Source organism: Macaca nemestrina, chromosome 12, assembly GCF_043159975.1.
Source record: "Macaca nemestrina isolate mMacNem1 chromosome 12, mMacNem.hap1, whole genome shotgun sequence".
Classification (NCBI taxonomy): Eukaryota; Metazoa; Chordata; class Mammalia; order Primates; family Cercopithecidae; genus Macaca; species Macaca nemestrina.
Window position 1 is genome coordinate 79455051 of NC_092136.1, and position 13137 is coordinate 79468187.

The 13137-nt window shown below is 39.2% G+C and overlaps 1 protein-coding gene across 18 annotated transcripts in view; it reads right to left on the minus strand.

Moving 5' to 3' along the window:
- LOC105468948 (teneurin transmembrane protein 4) overlaps nt 1-13137 on the minus strand; it is a 3228145-nt gene that overhangs the window by 1580366 nt on the left and 1634642 nt on the right. The window lies entirely within an intron of this gene.

The following is a 13137-nucleotide window of genomic DNA, read 5'->3' on the forward strand; positions in this document are numbered from 1 at the left end:
TGACATTGGGTTTCTGTCTAAATTTGTTAACATTTTAAAATACAATTTCAATGAATTCAGTGCAGACAAATGTACAAGAAGTTATTAGGCAAAACTAGCATGCTTGGAAACTTCCCCAATGTCTTAAGTAGACATCACAGAAAAATCACAATAGGCTCAATGGTACCACTAATTCTTACGTGCTTCTGTTTATTTCGCAGTCTACTATGTATCTTTATGATTCAAATGCCTGACTCATTTTTCTAGATATGGTTACAGTTTATCCTTCTTTTCATTACTTTATCAACTTATTCTTTGGCTTTTGATTCCTACCATGTTTCAGATTTGCTCTTTGACTTTGCTGTTGTTGGCTGATAAAAGTTAAACATTTCACTACATTATTCTGACCCAGAGTCATGCAGAATCTCAGAAGTTACGGTTTTTCTTGGCAATAGCATGAGTTCTAGGCCACGAAAGCAGTCTGATCTAATATGCCAGTCTGTATATTCTTAATTGTTAAACTCAGAGAGGTAAAAAGCACATTAACCTTTTCAGTCCTAGCATCACATTCCATATGATTCATTTTCACTTCATTTTATATTTGTGGGGAAATTGAAAGTAGAAGCAATTCAAAAGGTTGCTCAAAAAGAGAGAAAGACATATAGTGAGATTGATAATTTAAAATATCACTGGACTTGAGAACAGATTATAGATCCATTTTCTGAATGTGTTTAACTGATGAGATTTATTCAATCACTTAGTCATTCATGATTCTATAATACTATAAGGATAATGGCAAAGAGAACAGATTCTGTAGTTTAACTGCTTAAGTTTAAATCAGACCTCTGCTATTTGCCAATAGGGTAAGTCATTTAAACTCCATGTATTTCAGTTTCTTTTTTTTTTTTTTTTTTTTTGAGGTGGAGTCTCACTCTGTCGCCCAGGCTGGAGTACAGCAGTGGCACAATCTCGGCTCACTGCAACCTCCACCTCCCAGGTTCAAGTGATTCTTCTGCCTCATCCTCCTGAGCAGCTGGCACTACAGCCATGCGCCACCACGCTCAGCTAATTTTTGTACTTTTAGTAGAGACGGGGTTTCACCATGTTGGCCAGACTGGTCTCGAAATCCTGACCTCATGATCCACCTGCCTCAGGCTCCCAAAGTGCTGGGATTACAGGCGTGAACTGTGCCCGGTGCTTCAGTTTGTTTATTTAGAAAAATGAGAAAAATAATAGTAACTATTTCAAAGTATTGATAAGAACTAATCAGTTAATGTATGTGAAATCATTTAAAACATTGCTTAGCACATAGTAAGTGCTACATAGACATTAGCTGTTACTATTAACAGCTATTGATAACCTATTACATGTCTGACATAAGGAATTCTGTACACATTCTTGAAGTCAAATAATAAATCAGAGTAATATTTGATGTTCAGTAGTTAGCAGAGAATATTCGTATCCACAGGATTTCTTCCTCAAAGAATAATAATGACTAAATTTATTAAATGTTTGCTTTTTGCCTAGCACTCTTTTAGATGTCTTTTATAATTTTTCTTTAGTTTTTATTTAGTTTTCATTGTACAGAAAGGTTAACTCTTTGCCAAAAGTCGTATAACTTGAAAACGGTAAAACCAGGATCAGCCTTAGGCAGCCTGATGCCATGATTCTTTGTTCTAAATAACACTGGATATATATAAATTTTTTGAGATGTGGCATACAGTCTCTTCTTTCAATCCACACACATTTATTGGGAATATGGTACATGCTTCTAGTGGGAAGAGAGGAATCAGACATAACTCTTGCCATCAAGGAGATCAGAGTTTTGTGATGAAGATACAAAAATGAAAATGACTATGTGTGGAATGTGCTAATAGTGATATGAGCAGGGTAAGCTCAAGGCACTAGGGAGGGTCAAAGGAAGCTTATGAAAGGAAGAGACTCTTCGGCAGTGTTAAGGTAAGTAGATGTGGAGCGGCATTTGAGGCAGAAAAACAACATGTAAGAAAATGCATGATCCATTTGAGAAGTTACAGGATTTGGCGGCTGGTGTTTATCTGAGAGCATGTAGGAGACATGAACTAGAAGGACAAAAGGGGGTCATAAATTCACATTGTATGCTAAAGTGAGGAGTTTGACATTTATCAAGAAGGCAAAGAGCATCTTTCAAAATATTTAACTAGGACAACGACCAGAGAAAATTTTCTTGGCAAAGATCATTATATAAAACATATTAAGAAATATTTTTATCATGTCTTTGAATTAATCATATATTTTAGGGAAACTATGTGTATTAAATCCTCATTTTTGGAATTTTGCATTTCAGTAGGGAGTATTATTAACACTACTTACCACTACTGACAACAACCACTATTTTTTTTTTAAGTTTACACCATGATTGTGAGGAAGACCTCACAATCATGGTGGAAGGTAAAAGGCATGTCTTACATGGCAGAAGCCAAGAGAGAAAGAGAGTCAAGCAAAAGGAGTTTACCCTGATAAAATCATCAGATCTTGTGAGACTTATTCATGACCACGAGAACAGCATGAGGGAGACTGCTTCCATGATTCAATTATCTGTCACCAGGTCCCTCCCACAACACATGGGAATTATGGGAGTTATAATTCAAGATGAGATTTGGGTGGGGACACAGCCAAACTACATCAACTATGCTTTCCTCATCACTGTGTCTCCCTCCAGGTTTAAAACAGTAAATTAAATCTAATAGGCACCCAATAAATGTATATTACATGAATGAATAAAACCTATACTAATTTAAATGACTCATATTCATGGCCACATCCTGCTGCACTGAACTATTTTTGCAGAGCTAAACTTTGTACATGGTTAATTTTCTAAATCACACATTTCAGAAAAGGCACTAAGCAAACTGGAAAGGATCACATGCCATACCTAATTTTTTCAAACAATGTGGCCAGGCTCAAATTGAAAGTTAGCATTTAGATCTTTAAAAAACATTCTATTGATGGTACAAGATGACATATCTCAAAACATTGGGTCCTGAGAAATAGTAAACCTACACCAAGCTTTACTCTCTAGAACCTAGTTCCCTCAGAACAAAGTTCATAAATTATTATTTTTTCTTTACACAGCTGCAGAGGTAAAACAAAACAAAATGCACTTACAACAAAATAAACAAAAAGTCCCAAGTTCAAATCCTACTGCGGGTACTTACTAGAGCTTCATCTTGGGCGTGAAGTTCTTCTATTATTAAATGGGAAAAATCAAGTGTTCTAAGAATGCTTCTTAATTCCTTTTAAAGCTGTGATTCAGGCATTTATTCCCAAATTTTGTATGCTTATTTTCTGTTTATGATACCACGTGCTAAATTTGTTCTATAATATTTTACCAAGGAATCATTTTTTTTCTCTCTTTATTTACATTCTCCTGTTCATTGCTAAGAATTGCTTATTTGCCTGGCCCACTCAGAAATGAAGAGGTAGGTTAACACTTAGATCTTCTTATTAAAATATTTTCCTTCTCTTTCATAGATATTATCTTCTATTTCCCTTATATTAACTGCACTTTGTAACTGTGTTTTACTGCAAACAAGGTCTTCTAGGAAGTACATAGCATTTACATTTTTATGTAAAATTTAATGTATGCAATATTAAAAGGAACTTTACCATTTATTGATTATCTTCTATGAACACAGTGCTTCCAAGTCTTTAATCTTCAAAGAAATGTGACAAGGTAAAGAATTTGTCATCTTCCAGATGAGGAAAGTTAGGTTTGGGACAATTAAATAACATGCCCAAGGCAACTCGGTTAAGTGAGTGGCGTATTGAGGATTAGAAGTCAAAACTCCATGACCCCCAAAGTTGTATTGTTTGCTATACACCAGAGGTAAAAGAAATAGATAGGCAAACAGCAGCTTCCAAGGACATAGATAACCCTTTGCACTTCCTTGCCAAGAGGTAAGATAGAGATAACTATTTTTATGAAAATCAAGACTTACATGGAGCTTAATTAACACAATGTTACATTTTAGAAATTATTTGACAAAATCCTAATGAAAGAATAAGGACCATTTTTTTTTGCATCTATATTTTTGTTTTCTTCTTTCTTTTTTTTTTTTTTTTTTTTTTGAGATGGAGTTTGCTCTTGTCGCCTAGTTACCCGTGCTGGAGTGCAAGGGCATGATCTCGGCTCACCACAACCTCCGCCTCCCTGGTTCAAGTGATTCTCCCACCTCAGCCTCCAAAGTAGCTGGGACTACAGGTGTGCACCACCATGCTTGGCTAATTTTCGTATTTTTTTGTGTGTGTGTGGGTGTGTTCAAAAATTTTATTTATAGACTCTGAAAGATGAATTTTTTTTTAAATTTATTTATTATTATTATACTTTAAGTTGTAGGGTACATGTGCATAACGTGCAGATTTGTTACATATGTATACTTGTGCCATGTTGGTGTGCTGCACCCATCAACTCGTCATTTACATCACGTATAACTCCCAATGCAATCCCTCCCCCCTCCCCCCTCCGCATGATAGGCCCCGGTGTGTGATGTTACCCTTCCCGAGTCCAAGTGATCTCATTGTTCAGTTCCCAACTATGAGTGAGAACATGCGGTGTTTGGTTTTCTGTTCTTGTGATAGTTTGCTAAGAACGATGGTTTCCAGCTGCATCCATGTACCTACAAAGGACACAAACTCATCCTTTTTGATGGCTGCATAGTATTCCATGGTGTATATGTGCCACATTTTCTTAATCCAATCTGTCACTGATGGACATTTGGGTTGATTCCAAGTCTTTGCTATTGTGAATAGTGCTGCAATTAACATACGTGTGCATGTGTCTTTATAGCAGCATAACTTATAATCCTTTGGGTATATACCCAGTAATGGGATGGCTGGGTCATATGGTACATCTAGTTCTAGATCCTTGAGGAATCGCCATACTGTTTTCCATAATGGTTGAACTAGTTTACAATCCCACCAACAGTGTAAAAGTGTTCCTATTTCTCCACATCCTCTCCAGCACCTGTTGTTTCCTGACTTTTTAATGATCGCCAATCTAACTGGTGTGAGATGGTATCTCATTGTGGTTTTGATTTGCATTTCTCTGATGGCCAGTGATAATGAGCATTTTTTCATGTGTCTGTTGGCTGTATGAATGTCTTCTTTTGAGAAATGTCTGTTCATATCCTTTGCCCACTTTTTGATGGGGTTGTTTGTTTTTTTCTTGTAAATTTGCTTGAGTTCTTTGTAGGTTCTGGATATTAGCCCTTTGTCAGATGAGTAGATTGCAAAAATTTTCTCCCATTCTGTAGGTTGCCTGTTCACACTGATGGTAGTTTCTTTTGCTGTGCAGAAGCTCTTTAATTTAATGAGATCCCATTTGTCAATTTTGGCTTTTGCTGCCGTTGCTTTTGGTGTTTTAGACATGAAGTCTTTGCCCATGCCTATGTCCTGAATGGTACTACCTAGGTTTTCCTCTAGGATTTTTATGGTATTAGGTCTAACATTTAAGTCTCTAATCCATCTTGAATTAATTTTCGTATAAGGAGTAAGGAAAGGATCCAGTTTCAGCTTTCTACTTATGGCTGGCCAATTTTCCCAGCAACATTTATTAAATAGGGAATCCTTTCCCCATTTCTTGTTTCTCTCAGTTTTGTCAAAGATCAGATGGCTGTAGATGTGTGGTATTATTTCTGAGGACTCTGTTCTGTTCCATTGGTCTATATCTCTGTTTTGGTACCAGTACCATGCTGTTTTGGTTACTGTAGCCTTGTAGTAGAGTTTGAAGTCAGGTAGCGTGATGCCTCCAGCTTTGTTCTTTTGACTTAGGATTGTCTTGGAGATGCAGGCTCTTTTTTGGTTCCATATGAACTTTAAAGCAGTTTTTTCCAATTCTGTGAAGAAACTCATTGGTAGCTTGATGGGGATGGCATTGAATCTATAAATTACCTTGGGCAGTATGGCCATTTTCACGATATTGATTCTTCCTATCCATGAGCATGGTATGTTCTTCCATTTGTTTGTGTCCTCTTTGATTTCACTGAGCAGTGGTTTGTAGTTCTCCTTGAAGAGGTCCTTTACATCCCTTGTGAGTTGGATTCCTAGGTATTTGATTCTCTTTGAAGCAATTGTGAATGGAAGTTCATTCCTGATTTGGCTCTCTGTTTGTCTGTTACTGGTGTATAAGAATGCTTGTGATTTTTGCACATTAATTTTGTATCCTGAGACTTTGCTGAAGTTGCTTATCAGCTTAAGGAGATTTTGGGCTGAGACAATGGGGTTTTCTAAATATACAATCATGTCATCTGCAAACAGGGACAATTTGACTTCTTCTTTTCCTAACTGAATACCCTTGATTTCTTTCTCTTGCCTGATTGCCCTAGCCAGAACTTCCAACACTATGTTGAATAGGAGTGGTGACAGAGGGCATCCCTGTCTTGTGCCAGTTTTCAAAGGGAATTTTTCCAGTTTTTGCCCATTCAGTATGATATTGGCTGTGGGTTTGTCATAAATAGCTCTTATTATTTTGAGGTACGTTCCATCAATACCGAATTTACTGAGCGTTTTTAGCATGAAGGGCTGTTGAATTTTGTCAAAAGCCTTTTCTGCATCTATTGAGATAATCATGTGGTTCTTGTCTTTGGTTCTGTTTATATGCTGGATTATGTTTATTGATTTGCGAATGTTGAACCAGCCTTGCATCCCAGGGATGAAGCCCACTTGATCATGGTGGATAAGCTTTTTGATGTGTTGCTGAATCTGGTTTGCCAGTATTTTACTGAGGATTTTTGCATCGATGTTCATCAGGGATATTGGTCTAAAATTCTCTTCTTTTTGTTGTGTCTCTGCCAGGCTTTGGTATCAGGATGATGTTGGACTCAGAAAATGAGTTAGGGAGGATTCCCTCTTTTTCTATTGATTGGAATAGTTTCAGAAGAAATGGTACTAACTCCTCCTTGTACCTCTGGTAGAATTCAGCTGTGAATCCATCTGGTCCTGGATTTTTTTGGTTGGTAGGCTATTAATTATTGCCTCAATTTCAGAGCCTGCTATTGGTCTATTCAGGGATTCAACTTCTTCCTGGTTTAGTCTTGGAAGAGTGTAAGTGTCCAGGAAATTATCCATTTCTTCTAGATTTTCCAGTTTATTTGCGTAGAGGTGTTTATAGTATTCTCTGATGGTAGTTTGTTTTTCTGTGGGGTCAGTGGTGATATCCCCTTTATCATTTTTAATTGCGTCGATTTGACTCCTCTCTCTTTTCTTCTTTATTAGTCTTGCTAGTGGTCTGTCAATTTTGTTGATCTTTTCAAAAAACCAACTCCTGGATTCGTTGATTTTTTGGAGAGTTTTTTGTGTCTCTATCTCCTTCAGTTCTGCTCTGATCTTAGTTATTTCTTGCCTTCTGCTAGCTTTCGAATGTGTTTGCTCTTGCTTCTCTAGTTCTTTTAATTGCCATGTTAGAGTGTCAATTTTAGAACTTTCCTGCTTTCTCTTGTGGGCATTTAGTGCTATAAATTTCCCTCTACACACTGCTTTAAATGTGTCCCAGAGATTCTGGTATGTTGTATCTTTGTTCTCATTGGTTTCAAAGAACATCTTTATTTCTGCCTTCATTTCGTTATGTACCCAGTAGTCATTCAGGAGCAGGTTGTTCAGTTTCCATGTAGTTGAGCAGTTTTCATTGAGTTTCTTAGTCCTGAGTTCTAGTTTGATTGCACTGTGGTCTGAGAGACAGTTTGTTATAATTTCTGTTCTTGTACATTTGCTGAGGAGTGCTTTACTTCCAATTACGTGGTCAATTTTGGTGTAAGTATGATGTGGTGCTGAGAAGAATGTATATTCTGTTGATTTGGGGTGGAGAGTTCTATAGATGTCTATTAGGTCTGCTTGCTGCAGAGATGAGTTCAATTCCTGGATATCCTTGTTAACTTTCTGTCTCGTTGATCTGTCTAATGTTGACAGTGGAGTGTTGAAGTCTCCCATTATTATTGTATGGGAGTCTAAGTCTCTTTGTAAGTCTCTAAGGACTTGCTTTATGAATCTGGGTGCTCCTGTATTGGGTGCATATATATTTAGGATAGTTAGCTCTTCCTGTTGAATTGATCCCTTTACCATTATGTAATGGCCTTCTTTGTCTCTTTTGATCTTTGATGGTTTAAAGTCTGTTTTATCAGAGACTAGTATTGCAACCCCTGCATTTTTTTGTACTCCATTTGCTTGGTAAATCTTCCTCCATCCCTTTATTTTGAGCCTATGTATGTCTCTGCGTGTGAGATGGGTCTCCTGAATACAGCAGACTGATGGGTCTTGACTCTTTATCCAGTTTGCCAGTCTGTGTCTTTTAATTGGAGCATTTAGTCCATTTACATTTAAGGTTAAGATTGTTATGTGTGAACTTGATCCTGCCATTATGATATTAACTGGTTATTTTGCTCATTAGTTGATGCAGTTTCTTCCTAGCCTCGATGGTCTTTACATTTTGGCATGTTTTTGCAATGGCTGGTACCGGTTGTTCCTTTCCATGTTTAGTGCTTCCTTCAGGGTCTCTTGTAAGGCAGGCCTGGTGGTAACAAAATCTCTAAGCATTTGCTTATCTGTAAAGGATTTTATTTCTCCTTCACTTATGAAACTTAGTTTGGCTGGATATGAAATTCTGGGTTTAAAATTATTTTCTTTAAGAATGTTGAATATTGGTGCCCACTCTCTTCTGGCTTGGAGAGTTTCTGCCGAGAGATCTGCTGTTAGTCTGATGGGCTTCCCTTTGTGGGTAACCCGACCTTTCTCTCTGGCTGCCCTTAAGATTTTTTCCTTCATTTCAACTTTGGTGAATCTGGCAATTATGTGTCTTGGAGTTGCTCTTCTCGAGGAGTATCTTTGTGGCGTTCTCTGTATTTCCTGGATTTGAATGTTGGCCTGCCCTACTAGGTTGGGGAAGTTCTCCTGGATGATATCCTGAAGAGTGTTTTCCAACTTGGTTCCATTTTCCCCCTCACTTTCAGGCACCCCAATCAGACGTAGATTTGGTCTTTTTACATAATCCCATACTTCTTGCAGGCTTTGTTCATTTATTTTTCTTCTTTTTTCTTTTGGCTTCTCTTCTCGCTTCATTTCATTCATTTGATCCTCAATCGCAGATACTCTTTCTTCCAGTTGATCGAGTCGGTTACTGAAGCTTGTGCATTTGTCACGTATTTCTCGTGTCATGGTTTTCATCTCTTTCATTTCGTTTATGACCTTCTCTGCATTAATTACTCTAGCCATCAATTCTTCCACTTTTGTTTCAAGATTTTTAGTTTCTTTGCACTGGGTACATAATTCCTCCTTTAGCTCTGAGAAATTTGATGGACTGAAGCCTTCTTCTCTCATCTCGTCAAAGTCATTCTCCATCCAGCTTTGATCCGTTGCTGGCGATGAGCTGCGCTACTTTGCGGGGGGAGATGCGCTCTTATTTTTTGAATTTCCAGCTTTTCTGCCCTGCTTTTTCCCCATCTCTGTGGTTTTATCTGCCTCTGGTCTTTGATGATGGTGACTTACTGATTGGGTTTTGGTGTAGGTGTCCTTCCCGTTTGATAGTTTTCCTTCTAACAGTCAGGACCCTCAGCTGTAGGTCTGTTGGAGATTGCTTGAGGTCCACTCCAGACCCTGTTTGCCTGGGTATCAGCAGCAGAGGCTGCAGAAGATAGAATATTTCTGAACAGCGAGTGTACCTGTGTGATTCTTGCTTTGGATGCTTCCTCTCAGGGGTGTACTCCACCCTGTGAGGTGTGGGGTGTCAGACTGCCCCTAGTGGGGGATGTCTCCCAGTTAGGCTACTCAGGGGTCAGGGACCCATTTGAGCAGGGAGTCTGTCCCTTCTCAGATCTCAACCTCCGTGTTGGGAGATCCACTGCTCTCTTCAAAGCTGTCAGACAGAGTCGTTTGCGTCTGCAGAGGTTTCGGCTGCGTTTGTTATTGCCCTGTCCCCAGAGGTGGAGTCTACAGTGACAGGCAGGTTTCCTTGAGCTGCTGTGAGCTCCACCCAGTTCGAGCTTCCCAGCAGCTTTGTTTACCTACTTAAGCCTCAGCAATGGTGGGCGCCCCTCCCCCAGCCTCGCTGCTGCCTTGCTGGTAGATCACAGACTGCTGTGCTAGCAATGAGGGAGGCTCCGTGGGTGTGGGACCCTCCCGGCCAGGTGTGGGATATGATCTCCTGGTGTGCCTGTTTGCTTAAAGCGCAGTATTGGGGTGGGAGTTACCCGATTTTCCAGGTGTTGTGTGTCTCAGTTCCCCTGGCTAGGAAAAGGGATTCCCTTCCCCCTTGCGCTTCCCAGGTGAGGCAATGCCTCTCCCTGCTTCAGCTCTCGCTGGTCGGGCTGCAGCAGCTGACCAGCACCGATCGTCCGGCACTCCCCAGTGAGATGAACCCAGTACCTCAGTTGAAAATGCAGAAATCACCGGTCTTCTGTGTCACTCACGCTGGGAGTTGGAGACTGGAGCTGTTCCTATTCGGCCATCTTGCTCCGCCCCCTCTAATTTTCGTATTTTTAGTAGAGACGGGGCTTCACCAACTTGGCCAGGCTTGTCTCAAACTCCTGACCTTGTGATCCACCTGCCTCGGCCTCCCAGAGTGCTGAGATTACAGGCATGAGCCACTGTACCTGTACCTATATTTTTCTTTTTTAAGAAATTATTCATCCCAGTGATGATCTGAAGTAACAATTAGTAAATAAGCATTACTTGATAAGTTAAGCTTAGAGAAAGCTTAGAATGAGTAAACATTTAAAAACTTGGCTAGTTTTATTCTTTGTAAGGTGTCAGAACTTGAGAGGAGATGCAGAAATACATAATTTAATTTTTCCCAATTTATTAATCAAATAATATATTAGCTACATGGAGGGCATTTTAAAATAAATAAAATGATCTACTTGGTCATTACTATAACACAATAGTTGTTTCCATTCCTTTTTCTTGTATTTCTTTTAAGCCTCTCTCAATATGAGGTTGTGAAATCTTTATATTTGAAGTATTTGTTAAGAATAGCATACTGATGGGAACACAAGATCTTAATAAATATGATTTGATGAAAAGAAACCAAAGTTCAGCTTTTGCTCCAGAGAATACAGTGTAACCAGCTTTATTTGATATAGAATCATTTACACAGACTATGGTCTCTAGTTAGAACTCATAATGGCAGAAAGAAATATTGAATATGAAGAAAAAGGCATTTTCCAATGAGATATTAAAAGATGACATAGGTTGAGAGATTGGGTGGGGGAAGGGGGCAGCGATTTGAAAGGGGAAAGAGGAAGGATAGTTTCTAGCATGCAGAGAGCTAATATCACTGTTTTTTTTTTTTTCTTAGAATATCTTTTCAACCAAAAAAGGGACATTCTGTTCACTGAATAATGGAGTAGATAAATGAATAAAATCAGCTTTTTTTCCCCCCTACACAGCTGCAGTGGCAAAACAAAATGCACTTACAAAAAAAATAAATAAATAAATAAAACAAGAAGTCCCAGGTCCAAATCCTACTAAGCAGGGTCACCAGTCAGCAGGCTGCTGTAGCCACCTAGGTGATGGCAGACAACTGTTGTGGACTAGGGTGATAGCAGGGGAGATGAAGAGAAGCTTGAGAAACGGAACTTACTTGAGATTAGGAAGTTTGTGCTGGGGAAATCAACAAATTATCTCCCCAGATTGAAGCTACATGGAAAACAAAATCAAAACCAGAGACCATGTCCAAGTTTTCCACGAATGATTACTTTGATCGGATCTAAAATGTTTGTGACCCGAACACTATTTCCTGAAGGCAAATCTGATGAGCCAAGAGACAATCAAGTAGATGACTTTGTAGGCATAGAATTTGAATAAGGGAGCTAGATGACTTGGAAGCTGACTAGCACTAGGGAACATAGCCAGATTCAGCATTCTCACAGTAAGAATGGTCTGGCCAGCAAGGTCAGAAATACTTGAAGTGCAGTGACCATACTCCTGTGCCTCTTCCTCCAGGAATCATTTCACCTTTGAGATGGGCAAGGCTGCTGCCTGAACACTCATATTCCTCCTCCTCAGTCCCTGCTGACTACCCCTGCTCTGTTTGCTTCTAAAATGTTTTTTGCTACATTCCTAGAGCTAGCAACCTTCTGTTTTTATAGTTCATTTATTATAATATAATTGTCTAGTGGAGATTAAAATTTGCCCATTATTTCCAAGGTATATAAAAGAATATAGCTATTTTTTTTTCTACAAATGATCAAAATATTCTCACAAGCCTTTCTTCCCAGAGGTAGAGGGGGTCAAAAGGTGAGATTAACAATTACCACATTTTTCTTCAAATTATTTTGGGTTATTTCTCTTATCTTTCCCTTTGGAGAGACTGTGTCTTACTTTGTTTGAGCTACTATATCAAAATATCTTAGATGAGGTAATCAATAAACAACAGAAATGTACTGCTCTCAGTTCTAGAAGGCTGGAAAGTCTAAACTCAAGGTGCAACAGATACCGTGTGTGGCGAGGGCTTCATCTTCACAGACGGTGGCTTCTTACTGTGTCCTCACGTGATGGAATAAAGGAACAGGTGTCCTCAAGCCTCTTCTCTAATGGCACAAATCCATTTTGTGGCCCTTATGACCTAATCACCTCCTAAAGGCCCCACTTCTGAATACTATTGCATTGGAGATTACATTCAACATACATATTTTGGGGGACACAAATATCCAGAACATCGCAGACTGCATGATCAAATTCAAGACTGAAATAGTCTAATGGTGGTGTTTCTCTCCTCTAAAGTGTCTCCTTGTCTCCTTTTCTCCTCTTTCTCCCAAATGTGGCTTTTTTATTTTTATTTTTATTTTTTTTGAGTCTTGCACTGTCACTCAGGCTGGAGTGCAGTGGCATGATCTCAGCTCACTGCAACCTCTGCCTCCCAGGTTCAAATGATTCTCCTGCCTCAGCCTCCCAAATAGCTGGGATTACAGGCGCCCACCACCATGCCCAGCTAATTTTTTTGTATTTTTCGTAGAGATGGGGTTGCACTATGTTGGTCAAGCTGGTCTCGAACTCCTGACCTCATGATCTGCCTGCCTCAACTTCCCAAAGTGCTGGGATTACAGGCATGAGCCACCATGCCTGGCCCTTCTTGATAAATAAGGAAGTTCATGTAACCTCATGTCAGCAAGAAAAGGAGTCTAGCTGGTG